General features: G+C 41.9%; 1 protein-coding gene across 7 annotated transcripts in view; it reads right to left on the bottom strand.

The window, feature by feature from the left end:
- Positions 1-25393, bottom strand: part of SRPK2 (SRSF protein kinase 2) — a 267215-nt gene that overhangs the window by 213548 nt on the left and 28274 nt on the right. The window lies entirely within an intron of this gene.

Genomic DNA, 25393 nt, shown 5'->3' on the forward strand with positions numbered 1-25393 from the left:
GTAAAAATGCCAGGGTCTGCCTGAGATCTTTAACACAATGGAATTTCATTGGGGCAGAATTGAGATTAGGAACCCAGTACCCAAACAAGGTCTGCTGTATCAAGGGCTCTGCCCATAGGCGAGAGAATACTGATAAAGTCTTCAGAACCTGTTCAAGGGAACAACTGATGCTGCCACCTGTAACAGGATCAGGGCATGTTTGGCAATCCCAGGTGGCAGGATGGAGATCTGTTATAACCTAGATAAAATCAGCTCACCAGCATAAACAAGGTAGATAGGAGACAGAATCTTGTAGGACCCCAGGTGACACGTAAAAAGACAGATATTTCCACTGACAAACATCAGTGAGAAGATATCTCTACCCACTTAGAATGGTCTGAGCTAAGATTACCTGCCAGAGCAAGACTAAGCCAGCCTTGGGCTGGGAACCATATAGAAATTATTAGTGCAATACGCTGCAATCAGCATTATCAATCTATGTAATGTGTGGACTGAAGGCAAGCACAGACATACATTATATATATATATATATATATATATATATATATATATATATATATATATATATATATACACACACACACACACACACACACACACACACACACACACACACACATATATATATATATATATACATACATATATATATATATATATATATACATACATACACACATATACATACAGTCCTACTAAAACCAGTTCCATACATTCTATAACATGGAGATTATTTTATATTTGCCCTGCAGATCCAGCCTGAGGTCTGGCAGCCAAAAGGGAACGGTTTTGTAGATCAAAATGCTCACACCCCTAGCATAACTGGAATATGTGGATTGGTAGTGAAGCCCCACCCGCAGCTTTAGTGAGACTCAATATCTTACTTGCGATCAGAGGAGTTTCTTAAAGCGGTTCTTCACCCTAAAGGGGATGTTCCGCTAATCTGATCCCTCCCCCCCTCCGGTGCCACAATCGGCACCTTTCAGGGGGGAGGGGGGTGCAGTTACCTGGATAATCCAGGTATCTGCACCCACTTCTGGGCAGACCGCCGCAGTTGCCCCCCCCCCCCCCCGTTGTGTTCTGGGAAACACACAGTTCCCAGGACACAGCGGGGGACCAGAAGAGACGCGCATCGCGACTCGCGCATGCGCAGTGGGGAACCGGGTAGTGAAGCCGCGATGCTTCACTTCCAGATTCCCTGATAGAGGATGGCGGCGGGGGCAGCAGCGAGACGAGCGATCGCTCGTCATCTGCAGCCGACATCGCTGGACCCTGGGACAGGTAAATGTGATTTTATTAAAAGTCAGCAGCTGCAATATTAGTAGCTGCTGGCTTTTAATATTTTTTTTTTTTAGGTGCAGAACCACTTGAAAAAATACAAATGTGGGGGCTGTATTATTAAAGACGGGGCTTGCCAAATTTGTTTTGAATATAGGAGCCAGTTTTTTGTTTTTTTTTTGTTTTTTAACAAAGCTTAATTTTCAGCAACAAAAACCCTTCTCTTGTGTAGCCCTGATACAGACGCACAACAAGTTTAGAAGAAGCAAAAAAAAAACACCATTTAGCTCTGCTGCAGGTAACAGCAGAGGCAATTTTTTTTTTGCAACACTGTACTTGTAAGAAAATTGTATATTTTCTTTATTTTAAAACACTGATGGGCTGCACGGATGGGCACAGATAGGCACCGATAGGCGGCTCACCTAGCTGACATAGTACAGGAGGAAAAACAGCATTTCGCTGGATCTCTTCCTCCGTAAGGCAGCAAGCAGGCAGAATCCCCAGCCAGGGTTGGATCCCTCCTGTGATTCAGGGACAAGGCAGGCTGTCGCACCAAGCAGCCCATGGTGTACGAGTTTGGCGGCTCCCTGTGAATGCAGCTGTCAGCTCTGGTCAGTTTGTGAAAGATTCAATCCAGCCTGATGCAACCTGCCATACTCAGGCCAGCTAGGCTGACAAAAGCCCAGGCATCAGGACACAATTTCTAGAAGCCATGATGACCTGGCTCCTGGGATTTGTCGAGCCCTGGCTCATGTGGACCCTGTGACCTAGGACATGCTGAAGGTCAGCCAGGCAACTAGCAAATTTAGAAAGGGGAAACAAAATAGCAGCCCCGGTAATTATTGTAAAATGGGTATTCTCAAAGAAGATGATCCCATCAGAGGGAACCATTTACAGAGAGCCCCAATTACAGCCTTTTTTTAACTGATGTTTATCAGATGTATTTTTGTAAGAAGGCATTATTAATATAATGCAGGAACAGGCAAATAACAGGACCCTAGAGGCAAAGTATATTCTGTTTGCCCAGGTTATTGCTAAGCTAGTTACTGCATCTACATAACACAATACGTGAGCTGCAGACTCCCCCTAGTGGATGAAAGAATAACTACAAACTCATTAAATCAGCACAAAGATGGATGGAGCACAGAATTTCTATAACATGAAGCTTTTTTAACCTTGCATGATAAAACAAAATCTGTGGAAAAACTGCACAATAAACTATTCAGCTTCACCTAATCTGCACAACACCTCAACCCAGTTTATTTATTTATTTTTTAACTTCAACAAACTCAAATGGTTTAAGTTTTAAAAGATACATTTTAGGCCAGGGATATGCAACTACCTCCAGCTGTTGCAGAACTACAAGTCCCATGAGGCATCGCAAGACTGACAGCCAAAAGCATGACACCCAGAGGCAGAAGCATGATGGGACTTGTAGTTTTGAATTGCATATCCCTGTTTTAAGCCAACCATATTTTTTCTTTACACAGGAAGCACACTACAATTGGCAAGTTGTCAAAATGAAGACAAAAACAATGAGAGGCCCAACCAGGCAAAGTCTTTATATAAATCGGTTGAGAAACTAGTCATGGCCAAAATTATTGGCACCCCAGACATTTTTCCAGAAAATCAAGCATTTCTCACAGAAAAGTATTGCAGTAACATATTTTTTGCTATACACTTGTTTATTCCCTTTGTGTGTATGGAAACAAAACAAAAAAAGGGAGGGAAAAAAAGCAAAAATCGGACATAATGTCACACAAAACTCCAAAAATGGGCTGGTCAAAATTCTTGGTACCCTTAACTTAATATTTGGTTGCACACCCTTAGGAAAAATTATCTGAATTATCAGTTGCTTCCTAGAACCATCAATAAGCTTCTTACACCTCTCTCCTGCAATTTTGGACCACTCTTCCTTTGCAAACTGCTCCAGGTCTCTTATTGGAAGGGCGCCTTTTCCCAACAGCAATTTTAAGATCTCTCCACAGGTATTCAATGGGATTTAGATCTGGACTCATTGCTGCCCACTTTAGAACTCTCCAGCGCTTTGTTGCCATCCATTTATGGGTGCTTTCTGACATATGTTTGGGGTCATTGTCCTGCTGGAAGACCCAAAATCTCAGAGGCAAACTCAGCTTTCTGACACTGGGTTCTACATTGTGACCCAAAATCCTTTGGTAATCCTCAGATTTCATGATGCCTTGCACACATTCAAGGCACCCAGTGCCAGAGGCAGCAAAACAAACTCAAAACATCATTGAACCTCCACCATATTTCACTGTATGTACTGTGTTCTTTTCTTTGTAGGCCTCATTCCATTTTCGGTAAACAGTAGAATGATGTGCATTAACAAAATCTATCTATCTTGGTCTCATCTGTCCACAAGATGTTTTCCCAGAAGGATTTTGGCTTACTCAAGTACATTTTGGCAAACTGTAGTCTTACTTTATGTCTCTGTGTCAGCAGTGGCGTCCCCCTGGGTCTCATGCCATAGCGTTTCATTTCATTTAAATGCGACGGATAGTTCACACTGACACTGATGCTCCCTGAGCCTGCAGGACAGCTTGAATTTCTTTGGGGCTGCTTATCCACCATCCGGACTATCCTGTGTTGCAATCTTTCATAAATTTTTCTCTTCCATCCATGCCCAGAGAGAATAACTACAGTGCCATGGGTTGCAAACTTCTTGATAATGTTGCGCACTGAGATGGACTTGTAACCTTGAGACTGTTGATATTTTTCCACAATTTTGATTCTCAAGTACTCAGACAGTCTTCTCTTTCTGTTGTCCATGCTTAGTGTGGCACACAGACACAATGCAAAGACCAAGTCAAATTCTCTCCATTTTATCTGCTTTCAGATGTGATTTTTATATTGCCCACACCTGTTACTTGCCCCAGGTGAGTTTTTTAAAGGGTGCCAAGAATTAGGACCGGCCCATTTTTGGAATTTTGTGTGGCATGTCCAATTTTCTTTTTTTCCTCCCTTTTTTTTTTGTTTTGTTCCAATACACACAAAGGAAATAAACGTGTGCATAGCAAAACATGTCTTACTGCAATACTTTTCTGTGAGAAAAACTTGATTTTCTGGAAAAATTTCTGGGGTGCCAACAATTTCGACCATGACTGTATGAAAACCCAAGTATTGTATGCCATTTCAAGCATAGGGACAATTCCTCTTCTATAGAGCAGGAACAATTAGTCAGAGGGTCCAACTTTACCTGCTCCAAAGAAGATGAAGTATACATTTTGGTTGGCGGATCAGCGATATGCTATTAAGATCCAAACATCTCTAAATTTATTTTCACTTATGTCCTTATAGGGGACATTTTCTGAAAGGACAGAGAGTGAGAAGATCTCTCAAATGAGACACAGACATCAGGATTAGAGCTTCTGACAGCACTTCCATCTGTCTATTCCTGCCCCTGTGACAACTGCAATCCCTATTTTTTTGGGTAGGTGTCACATGGACAGAAAGAAGAAATATCAACTTAAAAATTAAAACCACAAACTTTATCAAGGTGACAAAGAGGCCTGCTACACCCTTGAAACATCGGTACTGTCCTTTTCAGATAAGAGACTACAGTAAACTTTCCAGCTGTATTTTTATTTTTGATGTGTTGGTTTTAGAATTAAAAACCCTGACAAAGTTAACTGTTAACTGCTCCATGCTTTTAAAAAAAATATATAACATGTGTATAACACACACACACACACTAAAGCTGCACAATTAATCATTAAAAAATCGTGATCTCAATTCACCCCCTCCGACGATCTCTCCTGCAGAGGTTGCCGATTCGGGCAGACTGCCACGTGTTTAACAACATGTAAATGCAGGAAGTTTAACCACTTAAAGTCTAAATCTTTTTCTGACATTTCAAAATCATTCTTTTTTGCTAGAAAAATGACTTGGAACACACAAATATTATATATTTAGCAGAGACCCTAGGGAACAAAATGGCAATTGCTGCAATATTTTGTGTCACACTGGATTTGCCCAGCGGTCTTTCAAATGTAATTTTTTGGGGGAAAAAATTCACTTCACTGAATTTAAAAAAAATAAATAAAAAAACGAAACAGTAAAGTAAGCCTAATTTTTTTTTTGTTTTAATGTGAAAGATATTACGCCGCAAGAATCGTGATCTATCTTCTAAGCAAAAAAATTGTGATTCTCATTTTAGCCAGAATCGTGCTCAGACACACACATACACACTCTATATTGCTGGGATTAGATTTTACATTGCATGACATAGAGGAATAAAACTTTATACACTCAGTAAATAAATTCTGCAGTTTTAAAAGGTCAAGGTCACATAACTAACTATTGTGATGTTTCAAAGAGAAAGCAAATCCGTCCCAAGGACCTATCATACTATTTAAATAATGGCAGGGAATTGTAGAAAAATCAATGTTCTCAGCATACATTGATCTTAAGCACTGCATCTGTTCCAACAGAAAACACACACTCTTTAACATGCACTGCTTGTGTCTGTAAGCAGTGCAACCAGCAAGGAAAACAATACCTCTGTTAGTAGTGCATTATTTAAGCCGTTCAGCTGCTGAAATGTAATCTGCACAACACAAGAGCAATAATTAAAATCACTGAGAATTTCAGTTGTCTTAGATGAAAGGGCCAAAACTAGCATTTCCAAGCTGGCACTCCAATTTTTTTCTAAGCCAATTACATTTAGCAAGAAAGAAAACGGCATGCTTGCAAAATACATTACACAAAAAAATAAAATAAAAAATGTATGTTTGAAATCATGATGCGTTTGATTTATCAATAATTCCAATACAGCAAGGAAGTGGAAAACAGGAGCAATAGGACACAGTATTATAGGACAGTGCAGCTTGGTTCACAAATCCCTTGCTGTTTAAAAGGTATCCCTGCCCCTTACTTTTAAATTCTGCAAATGTGTTAAAGCTCAGCTCCAGGAAATAAAAACGATTGCCGTTATGCACGCCTAATAAACCGATTAAAAGAATTTCAAATGCAACTACCTAAAAGTGATTTGATATCCCGTCTAATTAGCATTTTTTTTTTATGAAATCGCTTTTTGATATGAAGGTTCTGGTCAGATATTACTAAAGGCTCAAGGTATGTTTGAGAGTTAAAGAAATGATCCGTGTAAGCTTTATGTGAATAGATCCTGACATTTCTTTTGCAGAGGGGTAGCGAGTTTAAGGCGTTTTGTAATGCCAAATATATTGTAACCTGTATAACCAAGAATCTTTATAGAGGTGAAAATACTGATTTTAAACCTTTTTTCCATTCTTTGTGCTGCGGATCTTCCCAATGCTCCTGCAACTTACTGTCCACATGCACTTGCTCCAGTGTCCCCTGCCTATCACACTGGCAGCTTCTCTGGACTGGCTTCCTAATAGTTGTATAAGATGTGTTCCTTGGAAATCTGCAGTTCTTACTATTCTACTTGGGGTCTACCAAATGGTTTCTCAACTGGTTTCAGTGGGTTCCTTATCCTCTGATTTTGACAGGTACCCGCTCCTACTTGCACTCAGATCGTCTAGGCCAGGGATATGCAATTAGCGGACCTCCAGCTGTTGCAGAACTACAAGTCCCATGAGGCATAGCAAGACTCTGACAGCCACAAGCATGACACCCAGAGGCAGAGGCATGATGGGACTTGTAGTTTTGCAACAGCTGGAGGTCCACTAATTGCATATCCCTGGTCTAGGCGATCGAAGCAAAAGTTCTCCTTTCCTCCTCTCTCCCCGCAGTCTTCTAGGACACATCACAGGTTCCAGAAGATTGCAGGACCATTCACAAAGCTCAGTGTGGCTCGAGCATGCGCAGTGGCCAGCTGGTTGTGAAGCCGCAAGCTGTCACATTCAGGGTGGCCAGCTGGTGAAAAATTAGCCCAGATGAGGATGGCGCCGGATCCCTAGAAATCACGCTGGAGTAACTACTTTTCAAAAAAGGGTAATTTTGAGGATGTTAGTACTGTCCTAATGTTATTTGCAAAGTTTATAACAGAAAGCAAGGGAAACTTTTTTTTCCCCCAACATTTTTGGTCCTTGATATAGAAAAAAAAATCCAGTGGTTATTAAATACCACCAAATAAACGCTCCGTCTCAAATAAGTTTTATAAAATTAATTTGGGAAGAGTTAATTGACCAAGTAATTGTCAAACTACCACCGCACTGGAAACTGGAAAAGTGCCTGGTAATTAAGGGATATTACAGTCTAGCAATGTGGTTAAAAGTAAAAAAAAACAAAAACAAAATCTACACCGCAGAGGTAAGCAGATAATACAAAGTCTAATGATCTAAAGAGACTGACATTTGTGGTGCCCAGAGCATTGTTTTTTGACTCAGGTAATGTTATTAAGCATTCTTTTTATTTTACAACAAAATTTAAGCAGAAAGAGACACTTCCACAAAACATGTGAAAGCAAAAGTCAGACATAGAAAATAAAAAGACCAGTTATAACATACGACTAACATCATGCTTTAACATACATGTAAGACCTCTAAGTATAGTGATGAGTGCGCAACAAAGTAATATATAATCTAATCAACAATATAATATATAATCTTATCAAGGTCAGGACAATAGCAGTGCAAGGTTTCTCAACCTTTTTCAGCCAATGTACCCTATAAAAATTACGGACAATCTCAAGGCAACCCATTCTAAAATGTAAAAAAAACTATTCTAATAGTTTTACATAATACGGCAACATCCACACATAGGACACCCAACGTTAGAGGCAATTTATTCTTCCAAATCCAATACACTTTTGCACAATGGTACTGACTAGACATCAATGTTTCTCTTGTCCTTCCATCACCCAGCTAATGTGACCCCACCGCTGACAGAGGGGCAGGGGAGGGTCATTGGTTGTTAGGATGCCGGCAGCTATAAGGTTGCACAATAAAACCTGTAGCTTTGTGTAAATAAAAGGCAGGCTTCATCCATCTGCTGGCTTGTAAACCATTTTGGGGAATTTTTTAGGCATTTTGCCTAGTTGAAAATGGCTGCAATAGAGTATACAAAGCATTGTTATTCTAACAAAACTCGAGAACATAAGTAATTATCAAAAACATTTGCAAATAATTCTCCTAGCTTCCCCGGTCATCTCCCAATAACGGGGTAGAATGTGTTGACAGTTCTGAGCCTAGCAATGGGACTAGATTTTTTTTTACATTTTTAAATTATATTTACATTCTACATTTTTGGGCAGTTTCTGTGTTTATTGATCAATTCCTCCCTTCATAAATTGAGGTCAACAGCCTCTGTCCATTGAACACAATGTATTATAATAGGACTTTATGGGCTATATACACAGAGACATAGTCCACATTAAAATGTATATCAGACAGAAGAATGTCTTGTGGTATAACCCCTAACAGAGCCATCTTTGGATCAGATAATACATGTGTGGAGAATAAAGCATTTAAGGTGGTAAAAATGTACTCCCAATAGCGATACAACTGGGGACAGCGTCAGAACATGTGTATAAGGGTACCTGTGGCCATATTACATTGTGGATATTGTGGGGTGGTGGCCAGAGTTTAGCATTTAAACTCTTGCCACCCGCCATATAGCACAAAGTGGTTTGAACATCCCGACGTTGTCAGGATATCAAGCTGCTGCGTGCCCCCAGGGGCGGGCATTGCGGCGATCGTTGTTGCTGTGTGTCATTTTGAGACACCCCAATACTGATCTAGGTAGAGTGTCTAACGGAGACCCTTTACCGCATGATCAGCCGTGTCCAATCACAGTGTAAACAGGAAGAGCCATTGATAGGCTTCTCCTCACTCGTTTCTGTCAGACACGAGTAGATGAGAGCCGATCGGCTGCTCCTCTGACCGGGGGGGGTCTGTGCTGATTATCAGCGCAGCCCCCATGGAGGATGACCACACTGGACCACCAGGGATGCAACTAGGACCACAAAAGATGTCATCACCAAGTATGCCACCCTAGACCACCAGGGATGCCAATCAGTGCCCACAATGGATGTCAGTGCCCACAATGGGCATCACTGATTGCAGGCATTATTGTTTTGCACTGTTTGGCATCCATACCAATTAGTGCCCATCCATGCCCACTCGTGCTGCCCAGTGCCACCTATGTGTACCCATCAATGCCCATTATCAGTGCCCATTCTCAGTGCAGCCCCACCAGTGCCCATCAGTGCAGCCCCAACAGTGCCCATCAGTGCAGCCCCAACAGTGCCCATCATTGCAGGAGAAAAACTTATTTACAAAGTTTTGTAACAAACAAAACAAACTTTTTTTTCTAAATTTTGTCATTTTTTTTTTATTTGTTTAGCAGAAAATAAAAATCCTAGGAGGTGGTCAAATACCACCAAAAGAAAGCTCTATTTGTGGGAACAAAATGATAAAAATGTAGGTTGGGTACAGTGTTGTATATTGTCATTCAAAATGTGACAGCCCTGAAAGCTGAAAATTGCTCGGGGCAGGAAGGTGTATAAGTGCCCGGTATTGAAGTGGTAAAAAAAAAAAGGTCATATTTACCTGCTCTGTTCAATGGTTTTGCAGAGAGCAGCCCCGATTCCCCTCATCTGGGGTCCCCCGCTGGCGCTCTGGGATCCTACTGTTCTCCAATTGCCACCGTAGGAAGTCACTTTTTATGGTGGCACATGTGTGGCTCAATCCTGAGTTGCTCTGTGTGTCCAATGACACAAAACTGTGGCTCAGGCCTGCCCGCTGCTCCTCTGTCACTGGATTTGACTGACAGCAGCTGGAGCCAATGGCTCCCACTGCTCTCAGAGTCTAGTGAATTCCACTTTAATACATGACAGATTTATAAAGCACCAGGTATGAGCTAAAGTGTCAGCAAAGCAGAAAACAGCCCGCTTTGAGGCAATGAAAGCTCCAGATTTCAGATACAGTTTTGTATCCCCCTCCCCCCACTAAAGGTTTTAAAAAATAAAATACATATATAAAACCAATATACATTTCACTGTGGTTAGACAGTTAAAAGAGATATGTAATGCCCCATTCACAAGTGTTTTGTGAAGAGATGCATTACTATGCATTATGTCATACACTGCGTTAAAGAAGTACAGTCATTTGAATGGGCAGACAATGCACCACAATGGACCTGCCTCATTTTTGCAGATGCAGTACACTACAGTGCACTGTACAGCATTATCATGCATTATGCTGCACTACAATGCAAATGTATTAAGGGGCTGTTGGGATGCCATTTTAATTGAACATGACTATGGTATGTGCAGTGTGGTAACAGACTGACCAGCTTGAAATACTGACCCACCCTCTCTCAATTTCAGTTTGGGGTATAACACACACCCTTATTTTTAGATCTGCATGAACCTGAAACAAACACGGTCAATTTAAAGTGGTTCTAAAGGCTGAAGGTTTTTTTACCCTAATGCATGAAGGTAAAAAAACCTTCAGTGTTCAGCTTCCCCCTCAACCTCACCTAATACTTAACGGAGCCCTATCTCGATCCAGCGATGTGCATGAGACCCGAGGCTCTCCCGGATCTCTCCCTCCTCATTGGCTGAGATGCGGTAGTGGGAGCCATTGGGTCCTGCTGCTGTCAATTACAGCAAGCGAGGCTGGACCAAGCGGTGTCTAATGGATACAGTGTGGGGTTCGGGAGCGAGCATACACAAGCAAGCCGCTTGGCTATGGGGGACACTCAACAGGGAGCTGAACATTACCTCTGCCTATAAATTTCCATATGTATGTATGCTCAAGTTTGTGTTAAGTGTAGGATGTATGCTTTTAGTAGCCCTTTAACATTAGAACAAAATGTGCATCAGTCGGATCATTCACATCATAAGTAAGCAAAGAACAATAAATAATTAAAAGGAACATAAACTGCCTCTGCATGCTTGCACCTGTTATGTCAACTGAGCCAATCCCATCACTAATAGCTTGCTAGTTCTTCTGGAAATGCCAGCTCCTGCCCTATAAAGTCATGCAGCACATCTGTATACAAACACACACTTGGCCTAATTTACAATTATGCATGCAAAAAAAGACTTTGTCTAGGTGCCATTTTTTTTTTTTCATGTCTGCCTTGCTATAACACACTAAAGCGAACATTAGGTCTCGATGTACACAGGCACAATCACATTGTTGCATGTACATTAGAAAACATGCACAACATTCTTAGATTGTGCAGATTAAAGATTGAACCTCATAACTTCTTGCGAGCAACCTAAATTGCTCTTGGGTCCCTTGCACATCTCAAATTACTCTCTAGGTAGATATAAGCTACCTTTGACTAAACAACTCCTGAACCCTGCAAAATCTTTGATACTAAAATACTGGAAATTGTCGAAAGTACCCTCAGAGAACAGGCCCGTACAGTAAACCATATTTCTGAAATGGAAGAAACGCTTGCTGTAGCCAATTGAACTTCCGACAAGTTCCACAAAAAATGGTTCACCTCATTTTAATTTAAGCATTCTAAAAATTATTATAGAGTGACAACAGGGTGAGCAAGTGACTGAACATCTGATGTCTCATTTAGAAGCCCGACCATTCTACCTGTAATCCATGAGTCGCCATTAACATATTTGTACCTATGGCCCCTATTGGGGCAATTTTGACCCTTTTTTGTTTTTCTCTTTCTCTGTTTACTTCCCATCTCGATCTCATAATATCTTTCTTTGAATTTTATTTTTTCCCTGCTCCAAATGGAGTCCTCTGCTTCCTTTGTATTGGGGGGTGAACTTCATTTAATTTAAAAAAGAATTGCAAATTTTAACCACTTCAGCTCCGGACCAATAAACACCTTAAGGACCAGAGGTCTTTTTGCAATTTCGCACTGCGCTGCTTTAACTGGTAATTGCGCGGTCATGCAATATTGCACCCAAACGAAATTTGCGTCCTTTTCTTCCCACAAATAGAGCTTTCTTTTGATGGTATTTGATTGCCTCTGCGATTTTTTTTTTTTGCGATATAAATGGAAAAAGAGCGAAAATTTTGAAAAAAAAAAAGATATTTTCTTCTTTTTGTTATAAGAAAAATCGAATAAACTAAATTTTAGTCATACATTGAGGGCAAAATTTATTCAGCCACATGTCTTTAGTAAAAAAAATGTCAATAAGCGTATATATTTTTTGGTTTGCGCAAAAGTTATAGCGTCTACAAACTAGAGTACATTTTCTGGAATTTACACAGCTTTTAATTTATGACTGCCGATCTCATTTCTTGAGGTGCTAAAATGGCAGGGCAGTACAAATCCCCCCCAAATGAGCCCATTTTGGAAAGTAGACACTCCAAGGAAATTGCTGATGGGTATGTTGAGCCCATTGAATATTTATTTTTTTTGTCCTAAGGGATTGAATAATGACAAAAAAAAAAAAAAAAAAAATAAAATTTTTTTACAAAAAGTTGTCACTAAATGATATATTGCTCACACATGTCATGGTTATATGTGGAATTGCACCCCAAAATATATTCCGCTACTTCTCCCGAGTATGGGGATACCACATGTGTGGGACTTTTTGGGAGTCTAGTCGCGCACGGCACCCCGAAAACCAATCACCACCTTCAGGATTTCTAAGGGTGCAAATTTTTGATTTAACTCCTCACTACCTATCACAGTTTCGAAGGCCATAAAATGCCAAAATAGCACAAAACCCCCCAAAATGACCCAATTTTGGAAAGTAGACACCCCAAGCTATTTACTGAGAGGCATGTTGAGTCCATGGAATATTTTATATTTTGCCACAAGTTGTGGGAATATTACAAACTTTTTTTTTTTTGCACCAAGTTGTCACTAAATGATATATTGCTCACACATGCTATGGGCAGAAGTCAAATTACACCCCAAAATAAATTCTGCTGCTTCTCCCGAGTACGGGGATACCACATGTGGGGGACTTTTTTGGAGCCTAGCCACGTACGGGACCCCGAAAACCAAGCACTGCCTTCCGGATTTGAATATAAAATGCTACCAAAAAACCTGTTAGCGATGGCAGGGATCAGGCCTGACTCTGCGATCGCTGCAGTTATGTGTTTAGTGTTTTGTAAGTGACAGTGATCGATCGATACTGCACTTGGGTGGGCTGGGCAGAGGGGCAAAACGCAGGTGCTAGCAGGTATTTGGGCTGATCCCACTAACAATGCGTTTTTTTGGAACCCTAAACTGCTGGGGACGCTAGTATAGATCTGATCAGATCAGATATTGATCTGTTCAGATTCTATACCACTACGGGAGGTGTATGCTTTGCGTGTGGGTGTTAGCGGTACTGGCACTAACCTAGCGCTGCCTGGGGCGACGCAGACCCTGACCCTAAAACCTAATTGATATCACCCGCCGGGTGATCAGGGGGTTAAACCTGTATTGGGTAATAAATGGTGGGTGCCCTGATGCTATAAAAAACAAACTAACCAGAGTCACCCGTAACACTTATACGGTGATCAGTGGTGAAAGGGTTAACTAGGGGCAATCAGGGGGTTCAAATTTTTATTAGGTAGTATATGGGGGTCCCTGGCGCTATATAAAAACCTGACGGGGAACCTAAATAACTAACTGGCTAACCAGCGTCACCAGTGACACTTATACTGTGATCGCTGGTGAAAGGGGGTGAAAGGGTTAACTAGCAGCAATCAGGGGGTTAAAACCATTATTGGGTAGTATATCGGGGTACCTAGCGCTATAAAAACCTGGCGGTGAACCTAAAAAAATAACTAGCTACCTAGCGACACTAGCGACACTGATGCAGCGTTCAGAAAAATTATCGCTTAGTGACACTGGCAAAAGGGGGTGAAAGGGTTAACTAGCGGAAATCAGGGGGTTAAAACCATTATTGGGTAGTATATCGGGGTACCTAGCGCTATAAAAACCTGGCGGTGAACCTAAAAAAATAACTAGCTACCTAGCGACTGTAGCGACACTAATGCAGCGATCAGAAAAACGATCGCTTAGTGACACTGGCAAAAGGGGGTGAAAGGGTTAACTAGCGGCAATCAGGGGGTTAAAACCATTATTGGGTAGTATATCGGGGTACCTAGCGCTATAAAAACCTGGCGGTGAACCTAAAAAAATAACTAGCTACCTAGCGACTGTAGCGACACTAATGCAGCGATCAGAAAAACGATCGCTTAGTGACACTGGCAAAAGGGGGTGAAAGGGTTAACTAGCGGCAATCAGGGGGTTAAAACCATTATTGGGTAGTATATCGGGGTACCTAGCGATATAAAAACCTGGCGGTGAACCTAAAAAAATAACTAGCTACCTAGCGACTGTAGCGACACTAATGCAGCGATCAGAAAAACGATCGCTTAGTGACACTGGCAAAAGGGGGTGAAAGGGTTAACTAGCGGCAATCAGGGGGTTAAAACCATTATTGGGTAGTATATCGGGGTACCTAGCGATATAAAAACCTGGCGGTGAACCTAAAAAAATAACTAGCTACCTAGCGACACATGCAGCGATCAGAAAAATGATCGCTTAGTGACACTGGCAAAAGGGGGTGAAAGGGTTAACTCTAGGGGCAATCAGGGGGTTAAATCTTTATTGGGGGGTGATAGGGGACTACCCTGGACCTAACACTAACTGTCCTGACAGTTTTTACTGTCACAACTGACACTGAATGCATTGATCAGTAAAGAAATGATCAATGCAATCAGTGAAACTGTGACTGGGGGGGGAGGGGGGGCGGGGGGGGCGATCGGGGGGCGATCGGGGGGGGGGATCGGGGGGGGGGGGGTTTGTGTGCCTGTGTGTACCTACATGTCAGTGTAGTGTTGGTGCACACTTACTATTAGTCTTCTCCTCGTAGTCCGGTCAAAAAGACCGCCCCGAGGAGAATGACATCACTTCCTCCTTCCTGTGTAAACAATACACAGTGGGAGGAAGCTTCTCATTGGCCAGGAGCGATCCAGAGGGGGTGGGCGAAAACGAACGGCCATCCCCTCATCACGGAGCGCTCCTGGAGCTAACCGGACCGCCGTAACCAGCGGGAGGGGGTCCGATCGGACCCCCCACCCGCTGGAAGGCAATCACGTACATCTACGTGATTGTGCCTGCCTGTGCCATTGTGTTGAAGTATGTGAAAAGACTATAATTTTTGTTAATTTGCTGCTACATCTTTTATCGATATATTATGTTCAAATTGTAACCAACTTTACAGAGGTCAATGTATTCTGTTACCAATTTAATTGTTTCACGTTATTTAAAGCGGTAGTAAACCTGCTGAAGTTTTTTTTTTTTTCCTGACCTGCAAAGGAAAAGGCATAATGAGCCAACATGCACCGCATACTAGCTCATTATGAAATACCTTAGAATGAGGCCCCGACATCTGTCCCGACCCACGGCGAGGGAGCCGACATGTTCCCCTGGCGTTTCTTCCAGGTATCGCGGCTCTGGTGCCGAGTGGCCGGAGCCGTGATATCGTCACTCCCGCGCATGCAGGGAGATTTCTTTCCGGCAGGGTCTGGAATCTGCCGGACTTTCAGCCAAGAATTCCCTGTGCGCATGCGCCGCTGCAGTCAGCGGCGCATTGCGAGGGGAATATCTCCTAAATCGTACAGGTTTAGGAGATATTTTTACCTACAGGTAAGCCTTATTATAGGCTTTCCTGTAGGTAAAAGTTATAAAAATGACTACACAACCACTTTAACTATGCCCAATAAAACTTTTTATTGTTATGTAAAAATTGTTATGTAAAAATTAAATTTCTGTTGACAGTAAACATCCATTTATAAAACTCTACTTCCTTTGTCTTCATCTGGTCCAAATCGGTTTTCCTAATGTTCGCATTACTAAGATTTATTGGCAGAACATAGTTTGAATGCGGTCAATTAGGAGTAAAGCTGCTGTGGGATATTTTGTGGAGAAACAGGTCTGTACTGTAAACCTGCATTTCTTTATAGGTGCCAAGACAGGACCATTTTCCGGGTTGTCTACAGTAAAACAAATACATTATAAAGCAGGAGAACATTACTTTTTGCTGAATTTTAAATACAGAGACAAAAAGCACATAATACAGTCAGTGGGTCTAAGTCTACCTTTCTGTGCTTTACATAAAGTGGTTGTAAACTCTTACATATAGTCAGTGAAGTGACTGGCCTCAGGTGATACACAGAGATGAAACATGAGTTGTATTTGTCTATCTGCAGTCTTCTGTTCTCTACATTCATTCAAAGTGCAGAATTTACACAGGATCTCCCAGCTCTGAAAATCAGGGGGAGGAAAGCTGAAGTTAGTGAGAAGAGCTCAGAGAGCTGATTGGAGTGAAAAGACAAACCCGCCTTCACACATAGCACAGGAATAGAGCTGAGGCCATCAATCCGGTGGAGCTCCCTTCCCCGTCACCCATTCTCTTTTGGTGTCAGGAAAACTTGTCAGAATTATGCTTGTACAGGCAGAAAGCTGGAGGACATGTTTGCAGGAGCCCGACATTGCACCTGCCACCCACAGACTGAGTGCAACCCTGCAGGCTCCTGTGCAAGAAATAATAAATGCACAGTTTATTTCCTGGCAAACATATGTGCAATAAATATACCCCAAATATATCTAAAGCCAAAACTTTGATTTTAGAATTGGATAGCGTAGGGGTTAGACCCTCCATCAGGTTTTTATTGCTGTGTCTCTCACTGGGAATATTTACCTTTTTTATGTGATGGTAGTCATTGAAACTGGGCCTAAAGTTAAGACAAACCCAAAATGTTTTGCTGCCATGGGGAAGAGGAAAAATCCTAAAATAGGGGCACTTGTTCTGGTGACAACTGTCCAAGTAGGGGTTTCTCCTGCCACTTCCAGTCCTACAGGACAAGAAAGTGAAGGAAAATCTCCTATATGGGAAGGTTTTACCCATATCAAATTAAAAGGGAAAAAAAAACATTAAGTATTTCATCTACTTAAAGGTTAACTCCACTATCATGGGGGGAAAAAATATACAGCATATACAATCGAGACTCAAGTCATATCGTAATTGAATGTTAATAAAAATTACCTTTCCTTTTCAATCTGCAGCCCTGTAACTTTCTGTAAAATGCAATGTAATACGGCTACCTGGAGATGTTTTGTACACAGAATGTTTACAGAATCCTCCCCAGAAACATTATTTCCTGCTTGTTGTGGGACAGCCTTACTGATTTTCCCAGAAGTCTGCCTAAGATACAAGTCAGATATCAGGCATCCCCTGCAACAAAAATGTCATTTTGGTAAGATACTCCCAAGAGGAAAATCCCATCTAAAGAGATTCAGACCCTGACACTTTTCTCAGAGCCCTGCAGGTGCAGCAGCTTATTGATAATTCTGAAACCACTGCCATTAGATTCGCTTTCCACATGTACAAAGACAAACACAGTGGTTTCCTCAGGAAAAAAAAAAAAAAGTTTGTTAAAATCTTTGTAACAAAAGTTGAGTTACTCGAGTTAGAACATTTTTATTTGAATTGTACCCTTTTAGCACTGCATATACAAAATAAAAGTTGGTTCTTCTATATCAGGCTCGGTTCACACAGGGGCGACTTGTCCAGGCGACTTCGCCGCCTGACAAGTCGCGATCCGTTCTGTACTACGGAACCGTTCTAATAGGAGCGACTCAAGTCGCTCCGACTTAGAAAAAAGGTTCCTGTACTACTTTTGCGGCGACTTCGGGCGACTTGCATTGACTTCTATACAGAAGTCGTTTTGCAAGTCGCCGCTGATCGTGTGCAGGTCGCGGCGCTGCAAGTCGTGCCGCCCGCTGTGTGAACCGAGCCTTAGGGGTACTCAGGGTGGATAAAAATAGATGATTTTTTTAAATAAGAAAAAAAACATTTTTTATCAAATTTATTTTAATATAATGCTTTTGGAGTAAAAATTTAAAAGATAGTTTTCTATTTAAAATACAATAATAATTTTGTTTATTCAACATGAAATGAAGCTTAGTTATGTAGCAGGAGGCTGTATATTTTGCAATATTTATCGGTATATTTTTGATAAACTCATTAAATGAATCCAAGCTCTGCAAACTGAGATAACATGCACTGCATTGATGCATTCATACAATTTCACAGTAACCATGAGATAAAACAAAGTTCAGGAATATTCCTTTATCCCATTGTTTTGAAAATATATTTACACTACAAAAACTGTATGATTGAATCGGCTCGGATATCGCTGTTTTACTAACTTGACAGCTTATTAGTCTAAATAGGAAACCTTCATTCTGTTTGAAAACATTAAAGATTCTAATTACCATCAAGAATGAGTCCTTACAATTAAAGAGAACCTGTCATTTCAGACCATCATGGCAGCGCCTGTTAGCGGGTATCCACTCACCTGCTGCTGCCACGTTCCTTACCTTGTTGTGTCACTGCCGCATCACCAGCCGTCCTATTAAAGCGAATGGGATTGTCAGTGAGTCAACAGCGGTCAGAGGAGCAGCCTCTGTAAGGCAGAGATGATAGCTGCTGTTTAAAAATAATAATTGAAATCAAGTTGATTTAACCAGTTCCGGACCGCCCGCCCGCCGTCATTATACGGTGGCATTTTGAAGTCGAATAGCACCGTTATGGCAGCAGCTAGCTGCCATAACCCCAGTATCCACGTCTTCAGCGGGCGGTCCGCTTTCAGATAAAAGCTGTCTCTGCAGTGTATTCGCCGGAAGATCACTTTTAATCGGTAGCGAGAGAGGCACCCACCACTCTCCGCTGCTTACCAGAGCTGCCAGCAGCGGCAGAGGCAGTCGCATCCTCTTCCGTGTTAGGTATGGAGCTGAGTGAGGGGAAGATGGCCCTCACCTGGCTCCATACAATTGCAGGATAGAAATTATGTCAGAACGTCACTTACACCCATAGCTTTTAACCAGCTCCCGACAGGCGCACACCGATGTACATCGGCAGAATGGCACGGGCAGGGATATTGGCATACAGGTACGTCCATTTTTAAATGCCGCCCTGCCATCGCATGCGCAATGCCGGCGGCACGCTCGCGTGCTGGTCAGGACACCCGTGAGTCCGGTTGCGGGTCCCGTGGACTCGATAGCCACGGAGATACCCGCGATCGTCTCACGGGGAGGCTGAACGCGGAGATGCCGTTGTAAACAGCATCTCCCCATTCAGACTAGCAACAAGTTACGCTGATCTCTGCTCCATGTGATTGGAGCAGAGATCAGTGTTCACCAACACAAAGCCCAGCCCCCCAGTTAGTAACACGCCCCTAGGAACACTTAACCCCTACACTGTCACCCCCTGGTTAACCCCTTCACTGCCAGTGTCATTTATAAAGGAATCAATGCATTTGTATAGCATTGATTGTTGTATAAATGACAATGGGCCCAAAAATGTGTCAAAAATGTCCGATGTGTCCGCCACAATGTCGCAGTCACAATAAAAATGGCTGATCGCCGCAATTACTAGTAAAAAAAAAAAATTATTAATAAAAATGCCATAAAACTATCCCCTATTTAGTAAACGCTATAACTTTTGCGCAAACCAATCAATCGCGTATTGCGATTTTTTTTACCAAAAATATGTAGAAGAATACGCATCGGCCTAAACTGAGGGAAAAAAATTTTTTATATATATTTTTGGGGGATATTTATTATAACAAAGTAAAAAATTATGTGTTTTTTTTTCAAAATTGTCGCTCTATTTTTGTTTTTAGCGCAAAAAAAATAAAAAACGCAGGGGTGATCAAATACCACCAAAACAAAGCTCTATTTGTGGGGAAAAAAAGGACGTCAATATTGTTTGCTAGCCACGTCGCACGACCACGCAATTGTCAGTTAAAGCAACGCAGTGCCGAATCGCAAAAAGTGGTCTGATCTTGAGCCAGGAAAATGGTCCGGTCTGAAAGTGGTTAAAAATGGAAATTTTATTTTTTTCCAAACTTTTTTTTTATTATTACATTTAGTGTAAATATGAGACTGGAGTAACATGATGGGAAAAGGGGAGGGGGAAATTTTGGGACTTTAAATGAGGTCATAGCCTCCATCCCTATCAGATATAAGATATAAAATTAAAAACAAGAGCTAAGCGGGACTTTAAATGAAGTACGGGGTCTTTTATTGAAAAAAAAGGAGAAATATTGTTATGCGATTATATGATGCGACAAAATTACATGTATATTAAAGAGGTGCACAGACAGACACATTATTAACATTGACATTTTGTTTTATATAATCTTACTGACCAATACAGAGTAGGTTATAAAAGCGCACCTCCATTATATACATAAGACAACCAAATATGGAAATAAATTAAACAAAATACAATGTAGGCAACAACTTTGAATCTATGACTTCTTGGTTGTTGCAGTGGATTAGTAAAGAAAAAAACAACATAGTTGATGCAATTTTTCAAGAATTGATGCTAGTTGAAATTGGGGTACCAAAATACACGGCGATTATTGGCTCTACGCATTTCGCGGCTTACTACCGCTCGTCAGGAGCAAGCTCGTGATTGGTCTGAAAATACAGAGTAGTGGTAAATTAATGTTTGCAATGATGGAACATGGGGAGATTGAAATACCCCTACCTAGTGGTCACTTACACATAGCCATGCAGTCAAAAGTGCAGCGCCGAAAGCCTAGGCACCCAAAGCGATGATACGGGAGTTGAGGAGGCCCATCCAAGGGCGAGGAGGCCCACAGAATGCACACACAGGCAACCACCGGGACAACAAGGGCGTTTAGTAAGTGAAAACGAATATAGAAATATAAAACTGAGCCTAATGGGTGAAAAAATGCATGGTAAGAACTACAGATAATCTGAGAATTGTGAAAGAAAAATGCGTTGAAAAAAGAAAATGTTGGGGTGGATGTGTGATGAGTGTAGGAGAGGGTTAGCATGGGAAAGGGGGGAAGGGGGGAAGAGGGCGGAAGAAAAAGGGGAAGGAGGGGGAAAGTGGCTGTGTATGACATGACCCAGTCTGAATGCCAGGTGACGGAGTGAGTAGTGACAGAAAAAAGTAAAGAAAGAGGGACATATGGATTGATTGTGCAAAAATACCTTGTGTGTGGAAAAAACGCGAAAACAAGGGGTGACAGTGTATGGTAGGTGAATAGCCCCAGTTGTTCCGGGTCCCGCCTGCCGCCGCCAACCATGGATACAGCCAAACCGCCGTCTGGGGGCCCCCAGCGTCACACACTCAAGGACACCAAATGGAAGAGTGAGCAATGCCAGACCCGGGATATATACACACTCCGAGTCAGCGTCCACACCCACACTCCAGGTGAAATGAGGATGTAAATCAACCTAGCCTGAAAGGCGGCACCCATAACAGTGATGCCGTACAAACGGTGGTGAAAGTGTGACGCCGATACGCAGTGGGTGAACGCGCCCCGCCTCCCAGCCAAGAGAAAAAAATAAAAAAAATAAATAAATAAAAAAAAATCTTGGATGAGGAGGGCGGAGGGCGTCCCCCAGTGAGACTGGAGGTCTTTTTTTACCCCAGATCTCATATTAAAGAGGTCCTGTCATGCTTTTTTCCTAATACAAAGGATGTTTTACACTTTTTTATTTTATATTTTATTTTTTAAGTAAAATGAGTAAGAAATATTTTTTTCCGTCCTGCTATAAGTTCATGTTTTGACATGACAAAATAGAAAATCTAAAGGGGTATGAATACTTTTTCAAGGCGCTGTATGAGACTATAGACATAGGATTGCCTAAACACTGGTTATACAATTATTTCACAGGAAGAATTCACTTTTTGAGTTCAGGTCCACGTTAAAAGGTTTCAAATGTACAAATAATTGTCTATGTATATCTACTGTATGTGCTTTTATTTCTAAAGCAAATAGATGCAATTCAGTAAATTGTTTACCAACTAAAGCTGTTAGGAAGTGTCAACTTCTGTTGTAGACAGCAGAAACACGGACGGACGGGAGCTCTGTATTAGACGGACGTCCCTTCTTGATTACTTTGGATGCACTTATCAATGGCTCCTGTCTTTATGTCAGCAACTAATAAACATTTGAACTAGCTGCTACATTACCCCACTGAAATTCACACCCGTACAAGGCTTTAACTAAGTGTTGTACAGAGCCGCAAAGATGTGCAAGGTGCAGCAATGCAGATTTAGAGCAGCTAAGTAACCAAAAGAAGATTTCTGACCGACTGGTATAAGTTTCTGCATTTTTTTTTTTTTGGTTTATTAAAAAAGCTTTTAGCACTTGCAAGTGAATCTAGCATTTTACTCCAAACTGTATACAGCCATATCCATCCCGGAATCATTTAGAGCTTGTTCTCACTATCCCACATAGTAAAATGCAGCATTTTACTGTGCAGGCTAGTGTCTGTACGAGAGTGGCATGGGGTGGTACAGGGGCGGTGTGATGTTTACGTTTCCTTTTACTTTGGTGAAGTGTCACATCATTCATGTCCCTACGGAGCAGCCCTATGTGTTGTGCTGCAATCAGTTCCATCCAGAGCGCTGTGAAAAAATGCAGCATGTCTAAATTTTTCTGCGCCACACTGCACATCAAACCGGCGCTGTGCAATGACGGCGATTGGCATTTTTATTGTTAAGGCCACCGCATATAGGTGTTTATTTACTAAAGGCAAATCCACTTTGCACTACAAATGCACTTGGAAGTGCAGTCGCTGTAGCTGTAGATGAGGGGGGATATGCAAGAAAAAAATAAAAATAAAATAAAACAGCATATTTGCCTGTACATGATTGGATGATCAAATCAGCAGAGCTTCCCCTCATTTCAGATCTTCACCTCAGATTTACAGTGACTGCACTTCCAAGTGCACCTGTAGTGCAAAGTGGATTTGCCTTTAGTAAATTAACCTCATAGTGCGACTTTATACATCAAGTAACTCCTGTCACTAATGTTCATATTATCATCGTACTGCAAGACTACAACCTAGATATCTAGTGGTGCATATCCTTAGATGCCCTGGAGTTCTAAATCCCTTAATCTGCAATCTTAGCAGTGAGAAGAGCTAGCCTGGCCTTCTACATCTTGCTTCTTCTTACAGACCAACAAAACATCATAGTTTTGGGCCAATGGAAGAGCATAAGTGGTAGCATGCCAGCTCTTGATGCGACTTTAGAAACATACTGCATATTAAATCACATTGGAATTTGGAGATTTATGGCTGCACTAGAGGCATTTCAAGTAGTTTGCTTGTTTCAGGACAGGGGAAGTTAAAGATGCCAAGAACAATGTAATTAGTGTGTGCAAGTGAGGAGTATGGTGGGTATGACATGGGATAGGAGATAAGAGCTAAGGGCACGACAAAGGGCAGGACACGCAACAGAAAAGTGCTGAATGTATGGCAGGAGTCAGTATGTGGGGGTATGAACCCAAGGAGTACATGTAGTATGTGAAGGAAAGGATTGCAAACGGCATGCCTATGCATGAAAGGAGTGCAGAGGGTATAACAGTGGGCAGTATGTCCAAGAGAAATGTGCACAGGGTATGACAGCAGACAGCATATGTTGGACAGGAGTGTGAAGGGCACGACTACGTGCATACAGAGAGATGTGCAGAGGGTATGACATTGGCATGTGCACAAGTTTAGGTATGGTCATTTTTACATAGGTATATTGGTCCAGCTTGGACCAACATAAGCAGGGTACGTGCCATGCCTGTAGTGGTAAGCTAGCAGAAATTACTGCAGTAGCGGTGACTATATCAGTGGTTTCCTTCCACAGGGATCTCAAAAGGTATGGCACCAACATAATTAAATTGTTCAGAGCTGGACTAATGCAACTATGTAAAAATGGCTATATATCGAACTAAACTTAAATTCGCTACCGCTGCCTCTGAACTCCTATTCTAAATACCCTGTAAAGGGAAGATACTTATACTAGTCTATTCTCAGAGTGTCCCGTACACATTGGGGGTTATTTACGAAAGGCAAATCCACTTTGCACTGCAATTGCACTTGGAAGTGCAGTCACTCAAAATCTGAGGGGTAGATCTGAAATGAGGGGAAGCTCTGCCGATTTTATCATCCAATCATGTGCAAGCTAAAATTCTGTTTATCATCTTCCTTGCATGTCCCCCTCGGATCTATAGCGACTTTACTTCCAAGTGCACTTGCAGTGCAAAGTGGATTTTCCTTTAATAAATAACCCCCACTGTCTCCCCACCAGCCCACTTCAGGGGAGAGGATAGAGTGTCAAGAGATGGAATGCCTGAGCGGCGACATCATCCATAATCTTAACATGGGGCATCTTGTCGGCTGTCACTCTCCCTTAAAGCGGAGGTCCACCCTAAAGTGGACCTTCCACTCATTGGAATCCTCCCCCCCTCTGGCGCCACAATTGGCACCTTTCAGGGGGGAGGGGGGTGCAGGTACCTGTACAGTACAGGTATCTGCACCCACTTCTGGGATAGCCCTCTGCGGAAAGGGGCGTAGATTACGCCCCTTTCCGAAAGTCCCCCGCTGCCTGCTGGGAAACACACAGATCCCAAAGGCAGCGGGTCCATCCTTATTGCGCAGCGCGACTCGCACATGCGCAGTAGGGAACCGGGAAATTAAGCCGAAAGGCTCCACTTCCTGATTCTCATACCCAAGATGGCGGCAGCACCCGAGAGACGATCGAGAGATCGGCTTTGGGTGACTACATCACGGGCACGCTGGACAGGTAAGTGTCACTATTTTAAAAGTCAGCAGCTGCAGTATTTGTAGCTGCTGGCTTTAAAAAAATAAAAATAAAAACGCGGACTCCCGGCGGACTCCCGCTTTAAAGAGGGGATATACTGTATATACCATTAGAGGAGAGATATAGTGTATATACCATTAGAGGAGAGATATAGTGTATATACCATTAGAGGAGAGATAGTGTATATACCATTAGAGGAGAGATAGTGTATATACCATTAGAGGAGAGATAGTGTATATACTATTAGAGGAGAGATATACTACTAAAGGGTCAATCTAGTAAATATCATCAGACTCATTAACTTTAACCCCATTTTGTTACTGGCCGATTAATCGATTATGAAAATAGTAATTGATTAATTTCATAATCGATTTGTTGTCGATCGATTAGTTGTTTCAGCCCTACTAATTGCATATCCCTGGTACAGAAGAAGATAGAAGAAGGGGGGGGGGGGGGGGGTCGGAGCCCTTTTAATTTTAGTTAGATCTAGCCTGGGCTTCCACTTAACTTGCCTTCCAAAAATGAATATACATTCCTGCACATACAAGCTCTTTACTGTGCCTATGATCATCAGGTTTACATTCA

This window comes from Lithobates pipiens, unplaced genomic scaffold (genome assembly GCF_037356315.1).
Source record: "Lithobates pipiens isolate NorthernLeopardFrog02 unplaced genomic scaffold, aLitPip1_a1.2 Scaffold_8, whole genome shotgun sequence".
NCBI classification, from domain to species: Eukaryota; Metazoa; Chordata; class Amphibia; order Anura; family Ranidae; genus Lithobates; species Lithobates pipiens.